Below are 26,506 nucleotides of genomic sequence, written 5' to 3' on the forward strand. Positions count from 1 at the left end.
CTCAGCAGTAATTGGTAATATTCAATCTATAGGTCTTATATATTTTTGTCAAATTAATCTCTTAGTTATGTCATTATTTTGATGTTATTGAAAATGTTAACATATCTCAGTTTGCCTAGCATGTGCAAGTCCGTGGGTTCAATCCAAGAAAAACACACACACACACACACACACACACACACACACACACACACGGTTCTTCATGGCTTTCTTACTCCTCCTTTAAAAAAGTTTCTGAAAACAATAGCCTATTTTAAATTTCAGTTTTAAATTTTTCTTATTGGCATAAATAATAGTTTATTTTTGTGTATTAACCTTATTTTCTTCCCCTTTAAACTTGTGAGTTCTAGTAGCTTTATTATAAATTGAATCATATTTTCAATATAGTTTTATTTTCTGAATAAAGACAATTTTACCATTAGCTTTTATATGTACTTTCCTTTTATTGCTTTTTCTTGACTTATTGCATTCCAGTATAACCTTCACTATAAGATTGAATAGAAGTTGTGACAGTAGACACCTTATCTTATTCTTGATCTTAGGAGGTTGCAATCATTCTTTCCTGTTTAAGTAGGATATTCTTGTAATTTTTTTGTAGATGTTCTTTATCAGATTGGGAACATTGCCTCCTGTATATACACTGAAAATTTATATTAAGAACAGTTACTGGAATTTACATAGTCTTTCATTTCAATTTGATGATATAGTAAATGACATTGACCAGTTTCCAATTTTTAAAATGCAATTGCATTGTTGGGATGAACTAAATTATAGCCAGTTTGTTAACATTTTATTAAAAATATTTGCATCTAGCTGGGTGTGTTGGCACACATCTATAATCCCAGTGACTAAAGAGACTGAGGCAGGAGGATTGCAAATTCAAGGCCAGCCTTAGCAATTTAGTGATGCTGTAATCAATTTAGGATGATCCTATTTCTAAATAAAAAAAAAAGATGTGGAGATGTGGCTCAATGGTAAGCACACTTTAGGTCCAATCCCTGGTTAAAAAAAGAAAAAGAAAAAGAAAAGAAAAATTAAAAAATTGCATCTATATTCATGGCTGATCCAAGACTGTATTTTTCTTATAGTAACTTTGTGAGTTTGTATAGCAGGATATATTGGCTTTATAAAATGACTTGAGAGATATTCCTTTCTTTTTTACTTTATTGAAGAATTTGTATAGAAATTTTCATTATTTGTTTCTTAAATTATCATCAGAATTTACCAGTGAAGCATTTTGGACTTAAAGTTTTCTTTGTGGGAAGTTTTTTTTTTTTTACTCTAATTTGTTATATATGACAGCAGAATGCATTACAAATTCATATTATGCATATAGAGCACGACTCTTCTTATCTCTGACTGTACAAAAAACAGAGTCATACTATTCGTGTCTTCATACATGTACTTAGGGTAATGATGTCCATCTCATTCCACCATCCTTCCCACTCTCGGGCCCCCTTCCTTCTTCTCCCATTCCTGTGCCCTATCTAGTGTTAGTATAATCCTTCCATGCTCCCCACCAACCCCATCATGAATCATCATCCTAATATTAGAGAAAACATTCAGCATTTGGTTTTTTGGGTTTGGCTAACTTCACTTAGCATTCATTATCTTCTCCAACTTCATCCATTCACCTGCAAATGCCATGATTTTATTCTCTTTTAATACTGAATAATATTCCATTGTGTATACACACAGCATTTTGTTTATCCATTCATCTACTGAAGGGCATCTAGGTTGGCTCCACAGTTTAGCTATTGTGAATTGTGCTGCTACAAACATTGATGTGGCTGTGTCCCTGTAGTATGCTGTTTTTAACTCCTTTGGGTATAGACTGAGGAGAGGGATAGCTGGCCAAATGATGGTTCTATTCCCAGTTTTCCAAGGTATCTCCACACTGCTTTCCATATTGGCTGCACCAATTTGCAATCTATTGGAAGTTTTTATGTTTTCTTTTTATTTTTTCATCTATGTTTTCATTTTAAAAATAGAAATAGAGCTATTTATGTTATCTATTCTCGAGTAAACATTAATAATTTGTATCTGTTAATGAACATGTACGTTTTATTTGTTTAATTTTTTGGCATAGGTTAACCAAAATATTATTATCACTTTCTTTATCTGTAGAATTTTTAGTGGTAGTATTTCTTACATTTTTTTTCTTATTGGTGATTTGTATGTTTTCTCTGTTTCTTCCTCTTTTCCTGAGTAATTTGGCTAGAGATTTTCTAATTTTATTGATCTTATCAATAATTTAATTGGGTTTTGGCTTCATTAATTTTCTATATTGATTTTTAAAATTTCTTATTTCTTTGAATTTACTCTGAACTTTGTTATTTCCCATCTTCTGCTTACATTTGGTTTTGTTTGCTCTTTTGTCTAGGGTTCCTAAGGTGGAAACTAAAGCCTCAGGTTTGTGACTTTTTCTTTTTTTCTGATATAGGCATTTTGTACTATACATTTACCTTACGGATTGCTTTAGTGGGTTCTCACACATTTTGATGTTTTAATTTTTATTTGATCTAAAATGCTTCATAATTTGTCTTATGAGTTTGTTTTTGACCTTGGATTATTTAGAAGTGTCATATTGGTTTACAGATATTTGAGGATATTATAGTTGTCATGCAGTTATTGATTTCCAGTTTAATTCCATAGTGGTCAAGTAACATTCTATATTGGAATTGTATTATTTTAAATTTATTGAAAAATATTTTATGGACTGACTATAGCCTGTCTTTGTAAGTGTTCTGTGTGAACTTTGAAAGAACTATTGGTGGATGGAATATTCTACAAATACCAGGTCAAATTGTCAGTAATATTCTTCAAATTATTTATGTCGTTAGTGATTTTTCTGTCTACTTGATTGAATATTGAGAAAGGATATTAAAATCTTATATAATTATGGATCTGTTAAGTTTTGCTTCACATATACATCACTCACAAGTATTTGGGATTTCTATGTTTTCTTGATGAATTAATGGTTTATTACATAGCAACTTTCTTTATGCCTGGTAGTAGTCTTTCTTTTGAAGTAACTTTGCCTTATATTGATATAGCCATTCTGGCTTTTAAAAGAATAATGTTAGCATGGTAAACCTTTGGGTTTTTTTTTAATGATTTTCTATTAGCCTCCTATGTATATTTAAAGTGGAGTTATTACTGGAAATCTCTAGATAGGTCTTGTTTTAAAATTTGCGATGTCAATTATTATATTTTAACTGGGAAATTTAGACCATTATGGTTAATTTTGTTATTAATATATTTAGGTTTAAATATACCATCTTGCTACTTCTTTTCTTTTTTGTACTATTTCTTCTTTGAGACTTCCCTCTTTGACTCTTCAAAATTAATATGTTGTATAATTTTATTTTATTTATTCTTGAACATACAAGCTACAACTATTCAAATTGTTATTATAGCATTATTTTAGGATTAGTCTACCTTTTAGGAACATCATACCTTTTCCTCTATATTAAGAGAATATAGAGTAGTATATTTCCATTTTTCTTCCTTTTGGGATTTCTACTATTTTTATCATATAACTTACTTCTAATATATTGCAAACTCAGCACTACATAATTGTTATTTTTGTTTAAACAGCCACATGTCTTTTACATATGCTTATTTAAGTTAGAAAAATCTTATGTTTATTCCCATAGTTAGTTAACCATATCTGTTCTTCATTTCTTTTTTGTGTGTGTGCACATGCATGTGATAATGGGAATTGAACCCAAGTACAAATATAATATTGTACATTATATTTCACCTTTATAGTTTACCACTGGGCTTTATCACTATTGCCTTTTATTTTTAATTTTGAGACAAGTTCTTGCTAAATTGCCCAAACTGACCATCATCTTGGAATTCTCCTGCCTTAGCCTCCCAACTTTCTGGCACCACTATGCCCAGCTTTTCATTCCATTTTTTAGATGGATATTTTCATCTAGTATAATTCATTATCTTATACTTGAAGAACTTTGAAATTTCTTGTGAGGTAGATCTGCTGGTTTAATTCTTTCAATGTTTTTTATTTGTATTTTGTACATTATATTTCACCTTTATTTAGACAGATTTTTTTTCTAGTTACAGAATTCAAGACTTTCATTTGTTTTCCTTTAGTGTATCAAAGGTTTTGCTTTCACTTCATGAATTTATTATTTCTGATGAGAAATTTGCTGTTATGTCATTTTTATTATTTTTAGTAATATCTTTTTCCTCTGGATTCTTTTAATATTTTTATCTTTATGACTAGTTTGTGCTTTTCAATTTGATATGAGTTTTTATAACTTCTTTTTGTGATTGTGAGGTTTTAATTAGCTGCTATCATCTATAAGCATGTATTTTTTAATAACATTTAACCTTTTTTTTAGTTATTATTTCCTCTAGTTTTTTTTTTGTTCGTTTGTTTGGTTTTGGTTTCTTTGATTTTGTGGGGGTTTTTTGTTGTTGTTTGTTTGTTTTTGTTTATCTTCTCTCTATTCAGCTTCTGAAATTCATCTTCACATGCATAATAATATGCAGTTCCTGGTGTTGGCTGTTTCCCAACTCTCCAACTCTTGGTTCTTTTAAAAAATTTTTACCCTTTAAAATATTTTTTCCATGTACTTCATTTAACATACTGTTTATTCCTGTTTTCAAGCTCACTTATATTTTTTATCTTTATTTTTTCTGTCATTGTTTATTATCTGTCATTAATCCCATACAGTGTATTTTTAGCTTAGAAGCATTGCAATGTTCATCCTTGGGAACACAGTACTTTTCATAACCTTAAAAAAAAATTGCCATGTCTTGGATTTCCCATGCTTTTTGAACACATAAATTATAGTTAAATAATTGTTAAAGCTGTTACATTGTCCATTTCTACTCATTCTAACATCTTTGTCAGTCCTGGGTTAGTTTTGAGTGACTGATTTTTCTTCCAAGTATAAATCATATATTTCTGCAAATTACAAACCTGGTAATTTTTAAAAATTAATTTATTTAATTAATTAATTTTTATTTATAAATGACAGTGGAATGCATTAAAATTCTTATTATATATGTAGAGCACAATTTTTTATCTCTCTGGTTGTACACAAAGTATAGTCACACCAATTTGTGTCTTCATACATGTACTTTGGATAATAATGTCCATCCCATTCCACCATCATATCTAACCCCATGCCCCCTCTCTTCCCTTCCCACCCCTCTTCTCTACCTAGAGTTTGTCTATTGGATACCAGACTCACAGAAGTTCACTTCATTGGAAACTAGATATTTATGCATTCCTATATATATTCTTGAGCTTTTTTTCTGGGCCCCAATGAAGTTAAATTGGAAACAGATTAATCACTTTGGCTCTTTTATTATTTATTAGGTATGATCAAAGCAGCATTTTTCTAGATCTAATTGTTCCTACTATTAAACGGAGATACTTTTCTCTAATATGGCTCTGCTAGTTGTTTGTTTTTCCAGCATGGCTGGTGAAAACAGGCTTTATCCCCAACCTGTTTAACTCCTAGGTACTAATTCCTCTAGTTTTCTTGGGGGTTCTTTTCCCGGCCTTGGGCAGTTTACTCTTACAAGTGCTGATCAGAATTCTGCTGAATCCTTGAATGGGACCCTCTATACGTCTCCCAATTTCTCTGTGCAGTTCTCTCCTAATAGCTGGTCCAGTGAACTCTAGCCACCTTCATCTTCCTCAATTCAGCTCTGTCTTCTCAACTCAGGGAGGCCACATTAGTATAGAGCTCTCCCTTGCCTGATCTACAGCCTTGAAACTCAAGATGGTGAGCTGCAGCTCTCCTGGGGCCATAGGGTGCTCTCATTTGTTTCTTGGATTTCAGGGATCAGTGTTCTCTGTTGTCCCATGTTCAATATTCCTAAAAGCATTTTTTTCCCACATATTTGATCTCTTCATTTTTAGTTGTTTCAGGTGATAAAGTAAATCCAGTCCCTGTTTCTTCATCTTGTCCCAATAGTACATGTTTTAAAGAAAAAGTAAAATAGAGAAGTAGGTAGAAAAATTTCATGAAGATGAGAAACAACAGTTAATGAGGTTTATCAAAATGGAGTGGGCATCTTTATGAGATATCCACCCTTCAATTGCCCATTAAAGAGAGGGAAAGGGAAACAGAAAAGATAATTTTTTCGTATACCTTTGTTACCACTACAGGCCATAAACTTTTGGACATAGCAGAGAACACATCTATCACAAACCAAATATTAAACATCATGTGAGGCATGACACTTTGAGTTTCATGATACTGAAACCAAATTCTACACCTCTTTCCATACCTTGGGGTTCAATGTTACCATTTTCTCCAATTTAAGTTCATATTCATGAGGTGGAGTGGAGGAGGTGAGATAGAAGGCTGACAGTCCTGTCCACTCCTTTCCCTGGTCTCTTCTCTCCTACCCTATGCTAGTGAGTACAATGTAGACTTCATGTTTTATGAAAATAAAGACTGAATAATTTGATCCCAGGTATTTTATGACAGAGAAACCTTAAGCATTTTTATTATGCCTACCTTATTTCCTAACTAATGATTCCTTTCCATTCATAAAGTCCTTCACACTTAAACATAAACATTATTCAACCAGTGATTAATTTAACATTTGGAGTAATTACACTCCCCACCCACACCCCCTAAAACTATGCCAAATTGCCTTTTATCATATTTTAGACCCTAATAACCCAAATTTTTATTACCACCTGTTTACATTGTTTCTCGAATTTTGGGCATATGGCACATTGATGCAGTCACATAAATAATAAATAATCAAACAGAATAGTTTACAGTATTTGAGAGAGAAATACTCTGTTATTCAAATGAGTTTTACAAAATCTTTTCATTTGTGTGCATTAGGCTTCACTAGTGTCGAAGGAAGGCACTTGTCCTTTGGAACAATGAGTGTCCTTTTGTGATTGGCCTGAGTTCCACTTTGCTCCTCAAGGATTCTTCCAGCCATTTACAATAACAAGAAATCCTACTGGACAAAAGAAGTTATTTAATCTAGTATTCTCTCCTAGTCAGAATCTTTTATACCATGGGTAGTATTATTAGTAGAGTGATGTTCTTTTCATCAACCTGTATGCATGTTAACTTAAGAAAACCTTCCAACTTTCTTTCAAAATATCCACCATCTTCCATTACCTAAGTATAGCCATAGCCATTTTCCCCTTAAAACTCCTTGCTGACAGATTTTTCCTTCATTTAATAAAATTTTGCAACACTTTGGATATAAATATGTTTCACCTGGTAAGCTATTTTAATAGCAACCTGGATTAAATCATATAGGAGAAGAGAGATTTAAAAGGAGGTTTTAAATGCACTCCATATATACCTTGTTTTTTAGCAGTAAGGCGAGAGGTTTGAAGAAAAGTTTCAGAGTCATTTAATGAGGTTGTGGGAAGGCGTGTCTTTTTTCCCAGAATGTTCTAATGGTTTTATATGTGTTCTTCTATTTCTGAAATACCTAGAAATACTTAATGCATATGTTTTGTCCTTTTCTCTGAAGCTTTTGAGAATGACTGATTTTTTAAAAAACTGCCTTTTTTTTAAATATGTGGGACCTGATAGAAATATGTGTTACTTGGAATATTAAGATATTTACTTAGTTCAGTTTTCTGCAGACTTAATAGAAACCCTGAAGCTGCCTTTACTGATGTTAAGTAACTGTTTTATTTAAAAGGGTTTTTGGTTGCATCTATAGGATGGTTGTGGAGTATATGCTCAAACACATGTGCCAGTTTTATAAGAACTAAATTTTTGGAAAATTTTGCCTTTATCATATAATTTCTCTAATGATACATAATTTTCATGCCTTTAAGGAACAATATTTGGCCCATTCTCATATACTTTTTAACAGAACTTTTTTTTTTTTCCCCTGAACGTCATTCCCTCTCTGATTCTCTCCTCATATACTTACCCAGCCCCTAGCTTTAGGTCAGTGACTAGATCAGAAATGCCACCCAGCCAGCAGTGACCTGAGCTGTAATTATTTTTGACTCTGTCTTTGGAAAACACTTATGTAATTTGAACTACAGTATAGCTTTTGCCATACAGTACTTTGTTTCCACAACCAGGGTGAATATACTCATAGAAGTTAAGAAGTAAGCTCTGTGTTCAGAAAACAAACACTAAGAATTGGATTGTATACCACCTCCAAACTGATCTGAAAGCTGCAGTGTTTTCAATGTGGATTTAATTGTGGTACATGTATTCATTTATGTCTTGAAAGAATAGGGTTCGGTCATCCAGACAGGCAAGGTGCTATTGTGCCCTAGAGGCTGTGCAGGACCTTAGACTTAGAGTTTGCTTCTTATCACCTCCAGTGTTTCACTCAGGCCAGACACCATTGGCTAAAACGAATTACCTGCTGAGCCGACTCTGCAATGCTCCAATACAGGATATGGCACACAGAGAGCAAATGTCCTATCAGCGATTAAAAATAGCAAAGTGTATCTTTAAAAATAAAACAGTTCAAAACAGCAAGATTGAAATGGTCTGCTTTCTGAAAACCAACAAACAAAAACTATTTTGCGGGCTAACCACAGAAACAGGTTCTAAATACATTAAAATATTTTATCCCATTATTTGTTTTGACCAATTGACCACAATATTAAAAATTCAATCATGGAGCAGCTGACAAGTGCAGTTGCCTAATTTTATTTAAGAGTTTTTTTCCTTTTTCCATTTTTCCATCCTGTTAACGCTGCTGCCTGTGCCCAGACAGTAATGGGCTTCTTGTATGCCCACGACTGTTATGATCATGTAAATTTATTGGTGCTTAGAAGAAGCGAGCTATTAAAACATTACAACAGCCATTACAGCCGGGCTCGTGTTGGCTTTCGCTCCCAATGAACATATGCTTCCGAGTGAATGCCTAAACTCTTATTTATGGATTTAATTTAATATGCGGAAAGAATTCAAAATTAAATTTTGTGTCTGCCTCCAGAGAGTGTCAGTGTATAATAACATGGTAATTTTTACACATCTTTATGAGAAATGGGAAAATTAATTCTTTCTGACAAGTTGTAATTATTCGACTTGGAACAGTTGCAGCTGAGCAGTTTGCATGCCTGTTGTCTGGTGTTTCGCAGTGTAAGGGGAAAACTCAGGGATGGAGATATATTGTGCATCTGAGAGTTTCTAATAGCTTCTGACATTTTAGCCTTGCATATTATCAGGGTGCTCTTTAAGGAGTCGAGGTATAATCTATTATGTTGCCTGGGACACACACAGTTGGCAATGGCTGGAACATCCTACAGCAATTTTTAAAATGGGGGGAATAGCTCCCAGGATCATCCTGTAAATAGATGTACATAGTAGTTGAAATTGATGTGACAAATTTTTATGTCCCTTAAGTGTACCTATTATTATCTGCTCTTTCACCTGTGTATAGTCAGAACAGAAGGTCATTTTGGAAGAGTAGAATTTTAGACCTCTATTTCTAAGACTAAATATGTTAAAATGAAAATGTGTGTTTTCTTACCTGCCCTGAAAACATGTTTCTCTACCTCCAGCCCCCACCCTGCCACCACACACAAATGCTTCTGTACTAAAAGCTCACTGTCCTGTTCTTTAGATTTGATGTTTAAGTGTCCATTAAAAAGCAGCATTAACTTAATGCGCAAGTAAACCAAAACACCACTGGCCATGTTAGCAAAGAAAATATGGAACATGTTGTATGTGAAGAGATGGTATAGTGATTGACAGGCCAGCCTGGAGGGGAGTGGTGTCATCTCTGGTTATAGGATCAATATAAGTTCTTGCAAAATAAATGCAAACTATTATATAAGAAAGTGTTAGCAGATGAACATGAGAAAAACTCAATTGTCAAAAGCAAGCACACTTTCTTTTTTTGCTCCAATCCTTTTGCAATAGAACACAAGGATAAACAGCTGATGATCAAGTGAGCAGGTCTCGGTTTCTGAGTTGGGGCACTAAAACGGACGCTGATACTATTTTAAGTAGCAAATTTAACTAAAGGGCTATATTTGAGAATGAAATGCAAAATAAAGTTCTACCTATTAGGGACCTCCAAAGTAGAACTTTACCTTTACTTTGTTAAGGCTAGAGTGCTGCCAAACCTCTAACTGGGTGATTGCATTCCACTATGCACACATTCCTTGCTGGTTTGGTTGGTTGCCAGCTCCTTTACCCTTCATCCCAAACTGCCAAACTGTGCACCACCCCATTTGATTCCAGGAGGTGTTACATCTCAGTGATGGGTGGTAGATCTGACCATATCTAGTTGAGAGGCACAAACATCATGGTAATCCTGGCGAAGGCCAACCACTTTGAACTTTATACATCTTTCTGCTCATTCTTATGTTGAAGGTCTCACGTAGGTTCACTCATTGTGAAGTAAGATCAAGAAAACAATATTTGTGAATTAGAAACTTAACTAAGATAAGTCTGTCAAGGCCAATGTTGTAAAGATAAAGTTAGAAATCTGTGAACAGAGTTCACAATTCAAGGCAAGGAGGTCGATTCACACTCCTGGAGCCCTTCCACCCTCATCATACCCCCTCACTACTAGGTACTGCAGAGTCTCAGTGGAGAATGTGCCCAGCATAGGTCTATTATTTTCTTTACTAGACTACATATGCCACCTATGATTATTAATAATGACTGTATTTATATTGGTGTTTATTTAATAAATTGACTGTTTTTCTATGTACTGCAAACCTCTAAAGAGAAGTTAGGTTTTGAAAACTGGAAAATCACTTTGAAATATAAATAGTGCATTTCATTGTTGGGATATGCTCTTTTAAGACTGAGATACTTTTAAGTTCCAGACCTTTATTAGCTCTGTTCAAGAGTGAATGCTATTTTTGGAGTAAAGTGTAAAATTTTAGGTAAGATCTAAATGGATTTCTATCCTCTAGCAAACATATTAAAACTCTAATTTATTTGTGCTAGAGTAACAAAGACCCTCAATTGAGTCCAAATGTATCAGAGAGCATACATGTTTAAAAACAAAAGAAAAAGCAAATCCCAAATGACTTTTGAAGTACAAGCAAGTGCCCTTTCCCCCTTTCCAAATGGGGAATATGATGTTAAAGCAACTTTTTTTTTTTTTTTACTTCAAAGTATGGAAAAGTCTTCTCTCTCTCAGGTAAAGTTTGGAGAGGGCCAAAAGATCCCTGGTCTGTCATGACAGCCCTCCCTGCCTCCACCCACCCAGACACAAGGTCTGAATTCCACCTGAACAATATCACTCCACCAAGTGCTGAATGTGCTCAGGTGTTTAACCTTGTCATCAGATTACCGTTATGAGGCAGGTGCTGTTACAATGCCCTTTGCACAAAGGGGGACTTTCAGGGTTAGAGAGGTTAAACAATGGCCAACTTTGCATAGTTACAGAAAGTAGTACCTAAATCCAGCATTCACCATGAAATATTCGCTTCCTTTACTTGGAGACATAATTCTAACTCCAGGGTAACTGTTAAAAGCTGAACAGAGACAGAGCAGGAATTTGGACTGCTGTGGATTGGATGGCAATAGAATGTTAATCCAAGCCTCCCTTCCCATCCCCCACCTGTCATGAGGCCTCTTGGCTGCTGGACTGTGTACCTTTGCCTCTGGCTCCTGTCTCTGGCTCCACTTGTCCTCTTCATCATCATTTCCTACTGTTTTGCCTTTAGAGTCTCTTAGGTTTCATTCTTGTTGTCACCACCTTTTTTCAAACTCCAGTAAACTCCCATGGGGGTATTTAAAACACCCTGCTTCTTGCTAGTCTCCATATCATTATGGGAGAAATTGTCCTACAAGATAGGTCTCCTGGAGCTATTTCCTTGTTCTATACCTTTAGTGGTACTGTATCATCCACCAGGTGAAGCACATCCATGAGGTCTCTGAGTTCAGGCTGGCTTCCCAGTCATTTCAGGGGTGCACTTGGTGGCACAGTTCCCTGAAGGCTTGCGCTCCTTCCCACCATCTACATCTTGGTTCCTAGGCATCTCTGCACTTGGACAGCCTGCTTCCAGACCTGGAATCTCTTTTAGGAATCTCATTCACAAATTACTTCCTTCTAAGCATTCCCATCTTTCTAGCCACATCTCTGTCCTCTGAACCTCCAGAGTACTTTGTTTATACCTCTTGCAATTATGATATTCAGCATTCATTTACGTCATTTATATATCCATCCATTTCTCTCAAGATAGTAGGACCTTAGGATTGCAAGGAATACAACTTATTTTCACTTAGCTTTCACAGAACACCAGTGCATTCACATAGTAGATGCTCAATGATTATTTACTGAATGTATAAAAGCCTCATCCACCAAAGACTGCCAGGAACAAGGCTGTCATCTGGCAAAATCCAGCTTAATGACATGTAGTGGGGGAGGGACTTCCGAGGAACCATGGATTCTCATGACAAGACTTAGGAGAGAGTAACTTTTTTGAAGTTGAATGTTCCACAAAGGCGGGTGTGTTAAAGGCTTGGTCTTCATCCTGGCACTATTGAGAAGTACTGGAATCTGTAGGAAGTCGGGCCTGGTAGGAGGTCCTGTGTCACTGTGCCTTTGAAGGAGATTGTAGAAAGCTGGTTCCTTCCTTTTTCTCTCTTTGCTTCCTGGCTTCTGATGCAAGTGGTTATATTCTACCATGTCCTCCTACCCTAATGTCCTCCTACCCAGGCCCAAAGCATGGGGACAACCTATTCAGGACTGAAAGAAACATTCAAAATTGTAAGGCAAGATAAACATTTTCTATTTATAAGTTGATTTTCTCAGGTATTTCATTATAGCAACAGAAAGCTAACACAGGCAGTTAACAGCAAGTGGATATTCCCACTTACAAATGAAAATAGCAAAGCAGATCTGGAGTGGTATTGGTAAAACTGAGAGAGTCCTTATGGCTTTCTGTAACTGTTGCGTGGCCTTGGAGGACGATATTTTCTGATTTTTTTAACTGGACTTTTTGTATCTGTCCTCCCAGCCTGATCATGACTACTTTTTCTTCTTGTTGGTCTGAGTTGATTTTCCATCTTTCTGTCTAGAACAGATTTTAACTTTTACCAATAAATGACTGAATTCTGAAACATACAGAGCAGGTACAGTGGCACATGACTGCAGTTCCAGCTACTTGGTAGGCTGAGGCAGGAGGATTGCTCAAGCCCAAGGAGTTCAATGCCAGCCTCAGCAATAAAGCGAAGTAGCATACTAAAAAAAAAGATTGAAAAGAAACACAGAGAAAGGTACTTTTAAAATTGTTACTTACATAGTTCAATGATGAAGCTATTAATTTTGAGTGGTTGGGAGAATTCTATTCTTATGCTCAGCGTTTTAAAGTGAATCTTCATAAACCTATAAGTCCCCTGTAAATAATCTTCACTTATTTTTACTTTTCCTTTGGCTGGCTTTCCCTCCCCCCCCCCCCCCCCCCCGCTTGTGCCACCAGATAATTCTGTGGTTTTTATTCAACTTCCCATCTCCGGCTCATTGTTCCTTCTTAATATAGATAGAGAGCTGTAGAGATGTGCTAAGAACATTTTCACAATTCCTTCACTTTCTTGTCCACCTCCCTATCTTCTTCAATGCCTTTGGCTTAATGGATCAGAAGCCTGTTTTTCTTCCCCCTTATTCTTTGTGTGTGCACACACACACTCACTGTACAAATAAATCCACAGAACACACACACACACACACACACACACACAGTGGTATAAGACTGCTGTTATGCAAGGATTCCCTAGACCAGAGACAAGTATGATCAATGCTTAAAATTTCAAGCCATTTTCTTCTGAACCTGCCATCTTTAAAATTAAGTTAAGACTTTTTATGGCAGGCTTTCTCATGATGTCTTCAGACATGGTGTTCCGTGTTTCAGTTTCTCCCGGCAATGGTTTCTTAAAGGTACCAGATTCCACCCTTTCCAGCAGATACTTTCCCTCATTCCTTTTGAATGAACCCACTAATAAAAACCCCTAAAAATTTATTATTCTTTCTTTAAATGGATACCTCAGCTGAAATCATATATAGTTTGGCTCAATTGAAACATTAATGTTTCTTCACCTGCATTTATCAACCTGTCTACAACCAGAATGTTTAGAAGCAACAATTCAAAAAAAAAAAAATGACCTCACTGTTTTAGAATTCACAAGGAGAGGTGTTCCATTAAAAACTGCTCAATTTCGGATTCAATGGAACAAGGTCATTTGTCCTAAAGTAGACGCCTCACTTCCTAATTTTGTGCCCTGTTACCTGGGCGGCTCTGGTCACACAGCCAGCCGAGAAGCAGCATGTCAATATTTTTGCTGTGTGCTATATATCAGAATGTGATTATAATCATTATATCCCTATTTGCATTTCTCTGGCTCTCTGTTTTCTTTTTAATTGGGTTATAAAACAATTAGTTAACACCATGTCTTTTTAGAACTCCCTGAGAGGGCCAGAAGCTGTTTGTTCTCCCAGGACCAATGGGGGAGTGGACCCTCGGGAATCTCATTTTATTTACAGCAGGGTGAAGGTCACAGAGAAACAGTTTTTGTTCTTGTGCTGTTGCTTTCTGTGGTGACCTCTCTTGCATTGTTTGGCTTCCCTGCCCCCCCCTAGTGCTTTGAAGAGCCGCACACCAGGTGTTCCTGTTCTGAATTACACATGAAAGAACCACATCCCCTGACTAATTAACTAGTAAACTGTTCCCACCTCCCCTGGGTTTAATTGATGCTGCTCTTAAAAGGGGAAGGCAGTTCCTCACCCCCTCCGATTTCACACCATAGTCATCTCCTCTTTATCTGTCTTAAAGGTAGAGGTTGTTCCAGATTATTCTGACATCTAGGTGAGGCGCCAGCGCCAGTAGCACAGTTCATAAAGTGATTACCTTTGGATGAGAGGAAGCCACCCTAGCCTTTCCTCTATGACTTTTTAAGACTGGGCTTCTGACTTTCTCCAGGGAGTGACAGGGACTGAATGATCTACTTGCTCACAGTAGCAAGACTCAGAAACTCATCAGTAACTTTTTGCATTTCTGCAGTTGATTTTCCTTCTTATGAAAGCCAACCAGGAGGCCACTGCCCCCACCAGTGTTTTCCATTTTTTGCTTTTTATGGCAGTATCGGAAATACTAAGCATTAACATTTGTGGAATCAGGTGGTTTATTATTTTGTCTTTAAGAATCAAAGTGCTAAGTTGATGTTATTGTTCGCATAAGATCCTGGTCCCCAGATGCTATGGACCTCCATTAGTGCAGGTAATTCTTTTTTAAAAATTTTTTTTTAAAATAATGACAACTAAATGCATTATAATTCTTATTACAGGTATACAGCACAATTTTCCATATCTCTGGTTGTATATGAAGTATGTTGACACCAATTCATGTCTTCATACATGTACTTTGGATGATGATGTCTATCACATGCTACCATCCTTGCTAATCCCCTGCCCCCTCCATTTCCCTCTCACTTCTCTGCCCTATCTAGGCGTTGTTGTGTCCAGGAAAAGGCAATCCTGAGGTACTTGTGTAAAACCTCACAAGGGCCTATTATTTTGTTTTTCTCTATCCTGCCCTTTATTGTGTCTTAACCAATTTTTGTGAGTGTTAGGATCTAGAATGTAGTTCATGAATCCTTTACCAGCATTGTGTGGCCATGATTATGTTGGCATTGTTGGCTTTGCTCATTTGATTTTAGAACTAGAATTAGAATATTTAGAAATAGTTTTGATCTTGGAGGGTATTTCAAAACACTGTCTTTAAGAATTGTTCCTCAATCAATTTGTTTTTCTAAAGCTAGTTACCTTTTCAGCCCATGTGTTTGACTATTTCTACTGCAGTTTCCTTCTTCTGAGTAACTCAACTTTTTGCCATATTTTAAATTGGTGCATTATAGTTGTACATAATGGTGGGATTTGTTGTTATGTATTCATACATGCACACAATAGAACAATATAATTTGGCCAATATCATTCCCAGTATTTCCCCTTTCCCCTCCCCCTTGTGAGTAATTCAACTTTTAAAAGCTTCAGTTGTCTGTTCCTTGTTTTTCCCACTTCCTATGCACACCGATGACATTTAAATTATTAAACTTAAATAAATATTAAAATTATCATTATAATTATTTACTTATTTAACTTATAGAGCAGGACATAAAATCAAAATGAAAAATTCATGCATATTATTGTTTAGATTTCTAAAGTGTTAGTTTTCTTAAATTGCTTTGTTTTTGTAAAAAAAAAAAAAATTAAATCCCCTTTAAGAAAAGTAAGTAACCCCTCTTAGAAAACTTGGTTCTGTGAATTAAGGATTTACTTACTATTGCACCCTCAGCACACATGGTAAATTTAGGAAGTTTAACAAATGGAATCCCAAGTATTATAATTTGTATATCTTGAGGGTTACTTGGTAATGATGGATGCTATTCAAATCTGTCATTCTGTATCCTGTCTCAGAGCAGAGTACTGGGTACATGCATGTTTATTGAATGTAACTGAATTGAACATTTTTTCCCTTTCTTCTTATTCTTCACTTTTTACTTGACCCTGGGTGTTGAAGAGAGCCTTGAAGGGAAACTTTATAGGATAACAGAGCAAACAAAATTTCTTTTAAGTTATCAATGGAGTGAAAAGATGTGGTCATGTTCCTGGTGCTAAACGACTTGAGCAAGTCTGAATTAGCTTCTGACATGAGAGGAAAAACAACAAAGAAGAAGCACAGGAAATCTAGTCAGTGTAGACAAAATATGGAGGTAGCAGATTTGTGCCCAGTGAACCTGTGAAGTCTGAAAGTACTTATTTTAAACCTAGACACTGTTTTAATAACACAGATGTGTACCACTTTCTTCTTTTTCTCACAAATCCTACACATGGCAATCACATGAATTTATACTATGTGCCATGACTCACATAGTTCAAAATTCTTGAAATATAAATAATAGCAGCTGCAGAGCTAAAATCATCCACCTGATATTCACTTCTGCGGTACATTTTCATCTTTTGCATATTCTTACAGTGAGATTGTAAATATATGTAAAGTTAATGCTGTGTGTTTAAAATGTTGGTGTAGTAATGCAATTGCAATTCCAAATGGGTTATTCTTTGTGAAATGGAATCAAGTGGTATAAATAAATTTAATGATTAATAATTGAGCTTTTATTTATAAATGTAGTACTAGTTTATGTTTTTTTGAAAAATCCAGCAGATATATCTTCCCCTCTAGGAATTCCCAGTTTTAATGTCAATCAATGTCACAAAACTAAACCCTGCCACATGTATTATAAATGCTAGAGTAAAGCCATTTACACAATACTATATTGTAGATGTACCAGGTAGATTAATTCCTGAGGAGGATGATAAATGTTTCAGATGAACTATCACTGGAGTTGAACCTTGTATCATGAGGTTTTGAAGGAAATCCAGAGATTTCTAATTTAGATAATTAGATAATTCCCTTTAACTGGGAATCAGAAGACAGCACAAGTCTGAGAGATGGAGAATAACAAGTCACTTATAAATATGTTAGATGTTAGTGGCTTGGTTCACCTAGAGAGACACTTCCAGATGAAAGCTTGAAGCTGGCATTTGGGATAGAAATGAGAGTTGAATATGTTCATTTGGTTATCTTTGAAGTTTAGGAGGTAGCTGAAGAAAGGCAGGGTCAGCTTTCCCATAGAGCAGGCTGGGAAGAAGAGAAGGTCCACATTAAATGGAGCATCACATGGTGAGAAGGAGGCAGCCTGGGTCAGCACCGTGGAACCCTGGGATAGTGGTAGCCCTGCCTCCTTTCTGTTCTACTTTAAGGTGTTGGTTTCCTTTTCCTTTTTCTCCTTGTCCCTGATTTCCATAATTATTAGTTTAGGGAAGACCAAACATGCCTGTCTTTTGCTGCTCTCCCAAGCAGTCTACTCTTAACTAAGGTTTATTAATTGCCATGGTTTATTTATTATTGCTATAAGGTTTATTAATACATGCCACATACATGGATTCATATATGTGAATACGTTAGAAGTTCAAAATTTCAGTCTCCTGGAGATTAGATCAGAGCTAGACTTACATGAGATCTTTACAATATATGATTTTATGTGGCCTGCTTTCTCTGTCTTACCCCAAGAAGTAGATTGTTCATAACTTTTCTTATTTTCTCCCGACATTTCTGTTTCTTACTCACTGGAGCTAAATAGATGTTTAGAAAATATAGTGGCCCCAACATTCACACTTGAATGCTTAGCTTTCTTCAGAAGAACCTAATATAATCATGTTATTGAAAGATCTGAATGTATTTATACATACACACATATATTTGTTCCATTCCTTCCAAATATGCTATTTCAGATCTGTCTTCTCTGCTTCTTGGTTATAATTCTAGCAGATCCCATATTTCTGCTCCTTCCTATTCCTTTGTTTTCTAGCCTTTCTCAGTGGTAACCACCATCAACAATTTCTTCAGTAACCTTCCAAATTTATTAAATATATAGATCATATGATCGTTAATATGCTCACGCAAACATACATTCACACACAAAAACACACATACTGATTTTTAGTTTGAATTTTTACCCATGGCTATGTTAGAACTATTTACAGGTGGAGTACATAGAATTATATTCTAACACAAATGAAGAAAAATCTAAAACTCTAATGTTGTCTTTTCCACCTTTATATTTTTCAATTTTAACCTTTAAGATGTTTATCAAAATCTCTTTTAGATTCTATTAAACTTATCTCACTTTTTGTATGTTAAGACCTTTAGTTATAGCAAGATAAATTCAACCCATATTGGTTTAAACAAGTGTGGTTTCAGGATCTCTCTTCACTCTTCTTCTTTTCTATTATCTTCTGGTTCACTCTGCTCTGATTTATTATCTAGGAATCTAGCTAAACCCAGGCTTTTTCTATGTTGATAGCCTTGGTTATACACTGGGAATAGATAACCACCTACCAGTAGGGTTAAAAAAAAAAGTTCAGAGAAGGACTGATTTGGTTACATGCTCATCCATCCCTACACAGTTTTGTCAAGGCCAGTGAGATTGGGGACAGAGCTAGGCATAGGCCATGAGCCTATACAAAAGTTTGAGAGAGAAGCACCACTGAAGGACAAGGGGTGATTGTATCAGAAAGGGCATGGGATATCATGATGGACAATGAAAGTGCTGTTAACAGAGTTCACAGCATCCCTTTCCCAAATTTGTAGAAGGTGCATTAGCCATGACATAATAATGTTCCCATTTTACTGATCTTCTTTTTAACAGATAGAGACTAAACTTTTCAGTATTTTGCTAATGACTATAAAGGGTTTATTCAACTGAAAAGGTGTTTAAGATTTCTTCAAAAGAACCTTCATTATGGATGTATTTTTAATATTTTCTCTAAATTATTCTTTGCTTTAAATTAGTATCATCCATCCAACTGATTATACCCATTATAATCACAATGTGAAGTTAAGTCATGACTGAATGTTTGTATAGATTAATAGTAGTCAGATGTTCTTGTAAATATGCATAATTGTGTTTAAATCTATTAGCAAATCCCAATGTTTTCATTTGCATATTATATCTTGAAGCTTTCCTGGTATATGCTTTCTCCATTGCTACCTTCCTAGTCCACCATCGTTTTTCCTCCAGACTCTAGTGAGTTTCCAAACTGGTCACTTTACCTAAAACCCCTTGCCCTCACCCTGACAATCTGTTCCTTATATAGCAATCTGATTAATATGTAAATAAGATCATATTATAATCATATCACATTATTCCCCTGTTCCAAATACCCACCATATAGTTTGTCATTGTACCTGGAATTAAATCCAGTTTTATTTTTCCATGACCAACAAGGTCCTGCAGAATATGGCTTCTTACCTTTGTACTTTCAACTTGAGCCATTAATTCCCTGCTTATGAAGGTGAAATCATTCTTTGATTTAGTTTAGGGAATATGCTAAACGTTGCTCCCAAATCAGGACCTCCACACTGTTCCTAGTGAGTGGAACTACCCCTCCTCCACACTTACCCATCTTGCCTGGCTTCTTTAACTTCGGCTAGAAGATCCAGTTTAGAGAGGTCTTCCTCATAACCTATCTAAATAGACCCTTGACCTCTATCACTAGCATTTCATCATGTTTGTTTCCTGTACATGCTTACAAAAACTGTAGAATTTGACATCCTTGTGTTCATCTCCCCCACCATATTGCCACTTTCATGAGAGAAAAGCAAAGGTCGATTCCTGTTTCAATGAGTGTCCTGTTAATATTTAGCACAGTAACTGGCACAGATTTTTTTCTTAGAAGATATTTATCAAATGACTAACAGGACAAATTTAATAAGTGACAAAGCAGTGACCTGCTGGCATTAAGAAGGTAATGAGCTAGACAAACAACTAACTTGTTTTATTTATTATTTAGTCTTTATTTGAAAATATTCTGTTTATTTATAATTTGCAATCTTATATTAAATATATTTGCATATACCAACCATACAATACTTAAACATATAACCATAAAACTTATTTATTGAGCTCACTTTAAGGAAGGCATTCTGAGAAGCCTTTTAAGATTGATCTGAAGCAGCATGTAGTTAAGTGAAAAATGCCAGGAAAAGAAAGAATTCCATGGAGGAAGCAGTTGGTTTGGTGGGTGTGAGATAAGGGTCAGCCATGATGTAGTGTGACTGCAGAGAGAGCAGTATGCTGGTGTACAGAGAACAAAAGAGACAGAAGTATACTGACAAGGTGAGGAGTTACTTACAGCTAGATTAGGGGATAACTGGTATGGAGTCTTGTCAGAAAAAAAGCCAAAGAAGGTATTTAGCTAGGAAATAACACTGATAGATTTGCATTAACAAAATAATATTTCTGTTTCAGTCAGCTTTTTCACTTCTGTGACTAAAGGACCTGACCAGTACAATTGTAGAGGAGAAAGGTTTATTTGAGGACCCACAGCTTCTGAGGTCTTAGTCCATAGAAAGTTGTCTCCACTTCTGGGGGCTCAAGATGAGGCTGAACATCTTGGTGGAGTGTGCGGCAAAGGGAAGCAGCTCAAATCACGGTGATCAAGAAGCAGAGAGAGAGAGACTCCATTCTCCAGATACAAATATTTACACCTAAGCCACGCCCCAATTCCTACCTCCTCCAGCCACACATGCAAGATTAGGTTCAGAGAAGAAATGATAGGGTCATAAGAGTTTTCACCCAATCAGTGATTTAATCTCCTGATAGGGATTAACTGAGTGGTAACTGAAGTGGCTGGGGGATACCTCACATCCAAATCATAACTGTTTCTTAAACAGATTTTGTCATACAAAAAAAAAAGATGCAAATAGGCTGAATAGGATGGTGTTGTGGAGATGCAGAAAGGTGTCATATTAAATGTCATACTAAACCTGTTAATCATGGAGATGCTCTAGAGCAATGCTATTTATAGTCAGGTGGAGGACAGCATAGAGTGAGGAGGGGAGTAGAGTTGACTTCTTGGCTTTTGCCTTGAGCAGCACATGCTTTATGGTATGTATCCAAATTGAAACAGAGAATGTTGAGCACATCAATTTAATATTTCCTAAAAGGCTTCTCATGGAGATGTTGAGTAGATATTCGGATTAAGTTGGCTTTGGGACATGTCCTAAGAGTCCAGGAAGGAGATGTAGATTTGGAATTCATTGGCATGTAGGTGATAATTTAAAATGTGGGAGTGAATGATTACATAGGGAATTAAAAGAGAGCCTGGGACATAACCCTAAGGGACATCAACATCCAGGCATGTGCTGAGGAGAAAAAGGGGTTTATAGAGAAAACTGGAGGAGAGCATTATGGAGTAGGTTCTTCATAATCCGTTTGAATCAAATGTATGAAATATGATATGTCAAGAGCTTTGTAATGTTTTGAACAACTAATAAAAAAAACAAATAAAGAGAAACTGCATAATGGAATCTCCTGAAAGGTCAGAGAATAGAGTGTGTGGTATGTCTTATATTTTATGCTACAATCAGAATGCCTGAAGCTATATAATTTATAAAGTTTTTTGTTTGTTTGTTTTTAATATTCTAGAGACTGGGAAATTGCAAGGTTAGGGACTCTCATATGGCAAGGACCTTCTTACTGTTTCATCCCATGGTAGAAAGTGGAAGGGCAAATGCAACAGAGAGAAGGGAAAAAAAAATCTTACCCTTTTATCAGGATCCTACTCATGATAATGGCACCAACCTATTCATGAGGACAGGGTCCTTATGGCACAAGCTCTTAAGGATTCCACCTCTCGACACTTTTGCATTGGGGATTAAGTTTCCAACACTCAGCTTTGGGAGACACGTTCAATCTATAGGCATACATAAGGAAAGAAGAGACTATACTACTGAAGATGTAGATCTGAAATTACCCCTTGGATTCAGTGGTGTGTTGATTATTGGAGGCCTAGCATCAGCTGCCTTGGAAGAATGATTGTGGAGAAATAAGAATGTTATATACAGGGCAAAAAAAAGAAGAAAAGAAAGGAAATTTCAAACAAAGTTCCAGACCTATCTCTCTCAGGAGGTAAAATGATGCTAGGCAAAACATTTTTTTTCCTTTTATGGTTTTAAGATGAAAGAGACTTCAATTAGTTTAAATACTGAAGGAAAGAGAGCTTAAATACATGCATTGAAAATGTGTATTATTTTAATCTGAACATATCCATCTAACCATCATACCATGTTAATATGTTTCTTGAATTTTCTTTTTGTTACTACTCAGAGAACATGGTGGAAGAGTGTTGGGATGCAAAAGGGGGAAAGAAATAGTACCCTGTAAGGATTGGGGTGTCCTGATTGCTCAGTAAGTGTTTGCTGAATAACTACTTTATACCCCATGCTGTTCCAGAAGGAAAAAAAAAGAAAGGAAATGGGGATAATAAGTAGGAGTTATTGGTATTGGGGGAAAGAGAAATAGTAATAAAAAGACAGGAAGTGAGGAGCAAGCTCTCAGCTAGAGTTTCCTAATAGGGTCTGTGTTTTATGTCTTCATGGTCTTTATATCCTTTGGGATATTGTTCTGAGATTTGTCCTTAAGAGAAACTTTAGGTCATGTAATAAATCCATAAAAACAAATTTTACAATGGGTAATTGTATTTGCATTAAAATAAGGGTTTTTATGTATTTTTGACCCAGGATTAATAGTCTAAATTTAATGTAATTCATGATTCTCTTTTAGAAAAATTAACTATATTTATAATCATCAGAAAATGTCTCTCATCTTACTTTCACAGAGATTCTCTTTGTGCTCAGAGTTTGGGGAAATCTATGATATCATTGCATTATTCAGAATGGAATCTGGAGGAAAACAAAACCCTATTTTACAAGAGTGTGTCTGAATATGTGTCATAAAAACTACTATCATGTATTTTATGGTTATTCTTCATTCCTTATATGCTGAATGACTAAATTATAATAAGGGCTGAATAACCCCTTTTAGATTTATGAAGTATGGTAGCTATCTTTAAGAAATATTTTATTCCAATTATTCCATTAGTCTCCAATGGAGACCAGTGGTGAATGTAGCTAACTGGACTCTAATTCTTCTTCTTTTCTAAGTTAATGATTCTTGACCAAATTTGTATCATTCTGTAGACCTAAGGATCCATCCAAAATTCTTTTTCTTTTCTCTTTCTGGTCCTGTTCCACAAGTGATTAATGGAAAAGCACTTGTATAATGGAAGGTAATTTGAATGCATGCTACTTTCAATGAAGCCTGTTCTTTCAGATTGTTGTTTTGCTATAAGAATTACTGAACTGTCTGAAGAGTTGACTTTTTTTTTTTTTAACCTCTTCTGTCAGCTAATCAGTGAATGGTTTGTCAGGAAAACATGTGCCATGTGTTCCCTGGCTGTTGTTAGGAGAGACCTGTTGTCTTCATCATGTGATTCTGATTTCCAAATAATTTATATGCAAGGAGTGCAAAGCAAAGGACTTTTATCTTACTTTAAAACCTGCATTAGCCAATAAGAACAAAGTGCTGGTAAGTGGATACGTAATGAAAGACTATTAAGTTGGAGGGAAAGTATAAGCACAAAGTGGATGGCGGCAGTAGGTGGATCAAGGGACAATAGTTTTTTTTTTTTTTTAATTAAATGAAGAAAAATAGCATACTGTGTTTAACATGAACCTATAACTATTCTAGATTTCTTTCCAAAATGAACTTCTACACAAGTGCTTTACCAGCCACTGCATTTTAAAAATCAATATAACCATTTATCAACTTTTATCACAAGAAGGATGGTACCATACTCTCGGGGAAAGGTGAGATTCATGAACTCAGCATGGAACAGCTGGAAGAACAGAGAGAAAATGGGACCACCCAGCTGGAGCACCCTGGATAACCCTGGTCCTCAGTGTAGGGAGGATATGTCCCAGAGAACATTTTCATGTTCTCTATGTCAATGAAGATGGTCAGTTTGTTTTGGCACGTGCAATTATAACTTCTTCTCTGTTTTGGAATATGCCTGATGGTATTTATGGCAAATGATTTATAATCAACCCCTGATGGAACCTGAGAATTGGGGCAAAGAAAACGACGAAAGGTGTTTATCTTACAATAATTTATAATGCTTCGCAGGTACACTCTACAACGTATAGTATCATATTCACCTTCTTTATGATTCTCTTAGATAAATTATATGATTATTCAAATTTCAACCACATAATGGTTGAGTGACAAAGGATGCCCCCAAAGTTAAGTTTGAATCAATGCAAAGTGTTAGGGAAGACCCAAGTGAAAGTTACTTTTCTATAAAACTTTTCCTGTAGATAATTTAGAGAGAAAGGGCTTTTTAATGTTGCTAGTTAGTCTCCATATTCAGTGTAATTCAAAGAACTTAAAATGAAAAAATAATGATTTCCTGGCTATAACTACTTCTGAGTTCTAATGACATGTTTAGTAGTGTTGTCTGCTATTTTGAGTAAGTTACCATTTTAAAAATATTACTTAGCATTCGTGGATAGAGTTCTTTCTGTCCCAGTACTTCTTTTCAACAAAGAAACAAAAGAAACACCCATCCATATGCCAGTGCCTGCGAAGAAATGGGTTCTATCCAAGTTGTTCTGAAGGTGATGTATGTAACAGTCATTTTTTTTTTTTTTTCAATCTGGGTGAAGCCAGCTGAGATATAGTCAGAGGGGAACCTAGCCATGGCTTTTCTTGTCTCTATTGTAATGATTTTAACTCAAACTTATTGGTCAAATCTGTTTTAGCTTTTGTTGGTGAGCTTTATGTTTAACCTTGACCTTCACTGACATTGAACTTGCCTCTAATGGCTTCACAGCAGCCCAAGAGCAGTTTCTCAGCTCCTTAAGTAAATATCACATTACTTCAAGTTAACATCACATTGTGTCCTTCAAACACTTTTTCTGTAGTTGAGTTCTGCTGACCTCTAATTCACATATAGGAATTGCTATTAAGAAACTCTTTTTTCAAGCAAGAAATTGAAATAAGAAAAAAAAATATAATAGTTCACCTCACTGACACATTCCAGAGGATATTGTAGCTTAAATTATGAATTAAAGAGTCAGTGGAGCTACATCTGTTTTATTAAATAACTTAATATCTGATTTGCTGTACTTCTGGTGTATTTATAGGATATAGTTTATCTTTAAATGTTTTGATCTTATAGTTCACTTCTGTAATGTCCCCTGAGGGACACTGCTTGAGGTGACAATATGCTTTAATCTATGATGGCAGTCTATCCTGAATCATAACCTTCCTCTTCTTAATGAGCCAGACCTTGATCTTCACAGACACTCCTGATGGGCTGTTTAGCAATTTAGAGTTTTATAACTCTTAAAAGAGAAGGGGAGACTTCCATCTAAGGGAGACCCTCTGAACCCCAGCTCCTGTATCTTGCTTGGCCCAGAGGGTCCCTCCCACATTACTGTACACTCATTGATCTGTTATGATTTGTCGTAAGTCACTTTAAAAGCCTGACTATAACCGGGAGATTCTCTAACTCTCTGGTGGCTTGCTATAAAATGTTGATGTCACACATGAAGTGTCTTTTAAAAAAGTATTTAAACCCCAGAGTGAGGATTGTAATGCAAAGAGTGAATTGATCTTAGTATAAGAATTCACCTATCCCCAAATTTGCCTAGTTGGTACTTGTTTTAGCTCTGGTGCCAGATCTCACTTTAGGGACAATAGAGGTAGGGGATTCTACAGAACAAGGGAATCTGGAAAGCACCCATTTCAACCAGAGATAGCTGTTAATTTTTTCTCATGTGTTAGGTTCATTACTGCCCAGCCTTAAACTTTTTCAAGACGAGCCAGAAGTCAGGCTGTTCACTGGTTTTTAAATGTTTATTCAAAAAGCACAATATAACCCCAAGGGAGACCATATAAAACATAACTCTGAGTCAGATCAGGTCTTTGGAGCATCCATTTAAGTCATCTGCCATAAGGAAAAGTTACAGATATGTTGTATTTTTATTGCTCTTCTTTATATTATCTCTTTATTTGATAATAATATGTCTGATAGGTTGGTTGCCTAGAATAATAAGTGGATGTTGAAGCCTTTACTTTTGAAGGCCATATCATACTGTGTAACTATATCCTCCTTATTCTTCCAAATATGACTA

At 35.7% G+C, this 26,506-nt stretch overlaps 1 protein-coding gene and 1 long non-coding RNA gene across 13 annotated transcripts in view; one reads left to right on the top strand and one right to left on the bottom strand.

Annotated features, from left to right (window-relative positions):
• The window catches only part of Sox5 (SRY-box transcription factor 5), a 955,314-nt gene that overhangs the window by 384,598 nt on the left and 544,210 nt on the right, over nt 1-26,506 (top strand). For 11 of the 12 annotated variants that reach the window (XM_078015084.1, XM_078015082.1, XM_078015079.1 and 8 more), the window contains one exon: nt 2,384-2,412. The exons of the other annotated variant lie outside the window; for it this stretch is intronic. The gene's annotated coding sequence lies outside the window, so the exon portion shown is untranslated. The remainder of the gene's footprint in view (nt 1-2,383; nt 2,413-26,506) is intronic. 12 annotated transcript variants of the gene reach the window in all.
• Nucleotides 6,469-20,112, bottom strand: LOC144364906 (uncharacterized). The gene is made up of 2 exons (XR_013423017.1): nt 19,929-20,112; nt 6,469-13,155 (listed from the first exon to the last, which is right to left on the bottom strand). It is a non-coding gene; the product is annotated as an uncharacterized LOC144364906 (long non-coding RNA).

This window comes from Ictidomys tridecemlineatus, chromosome 6 (genome assembly GCF_052094955.1).
Source record: "Ictidomys tridecemlineatus isolate mIctTri1 chromosome 6, mIctTri1.hap1, whole genome shotgun sequence".
Taxonomy (NCBI): domain Eukaryota; kingdom Metazoa; phylum Chordata; class Mammalia; order Rodentia; family Sciuridae; genus Ictidomys; species Ictidomys tridecemlineatus.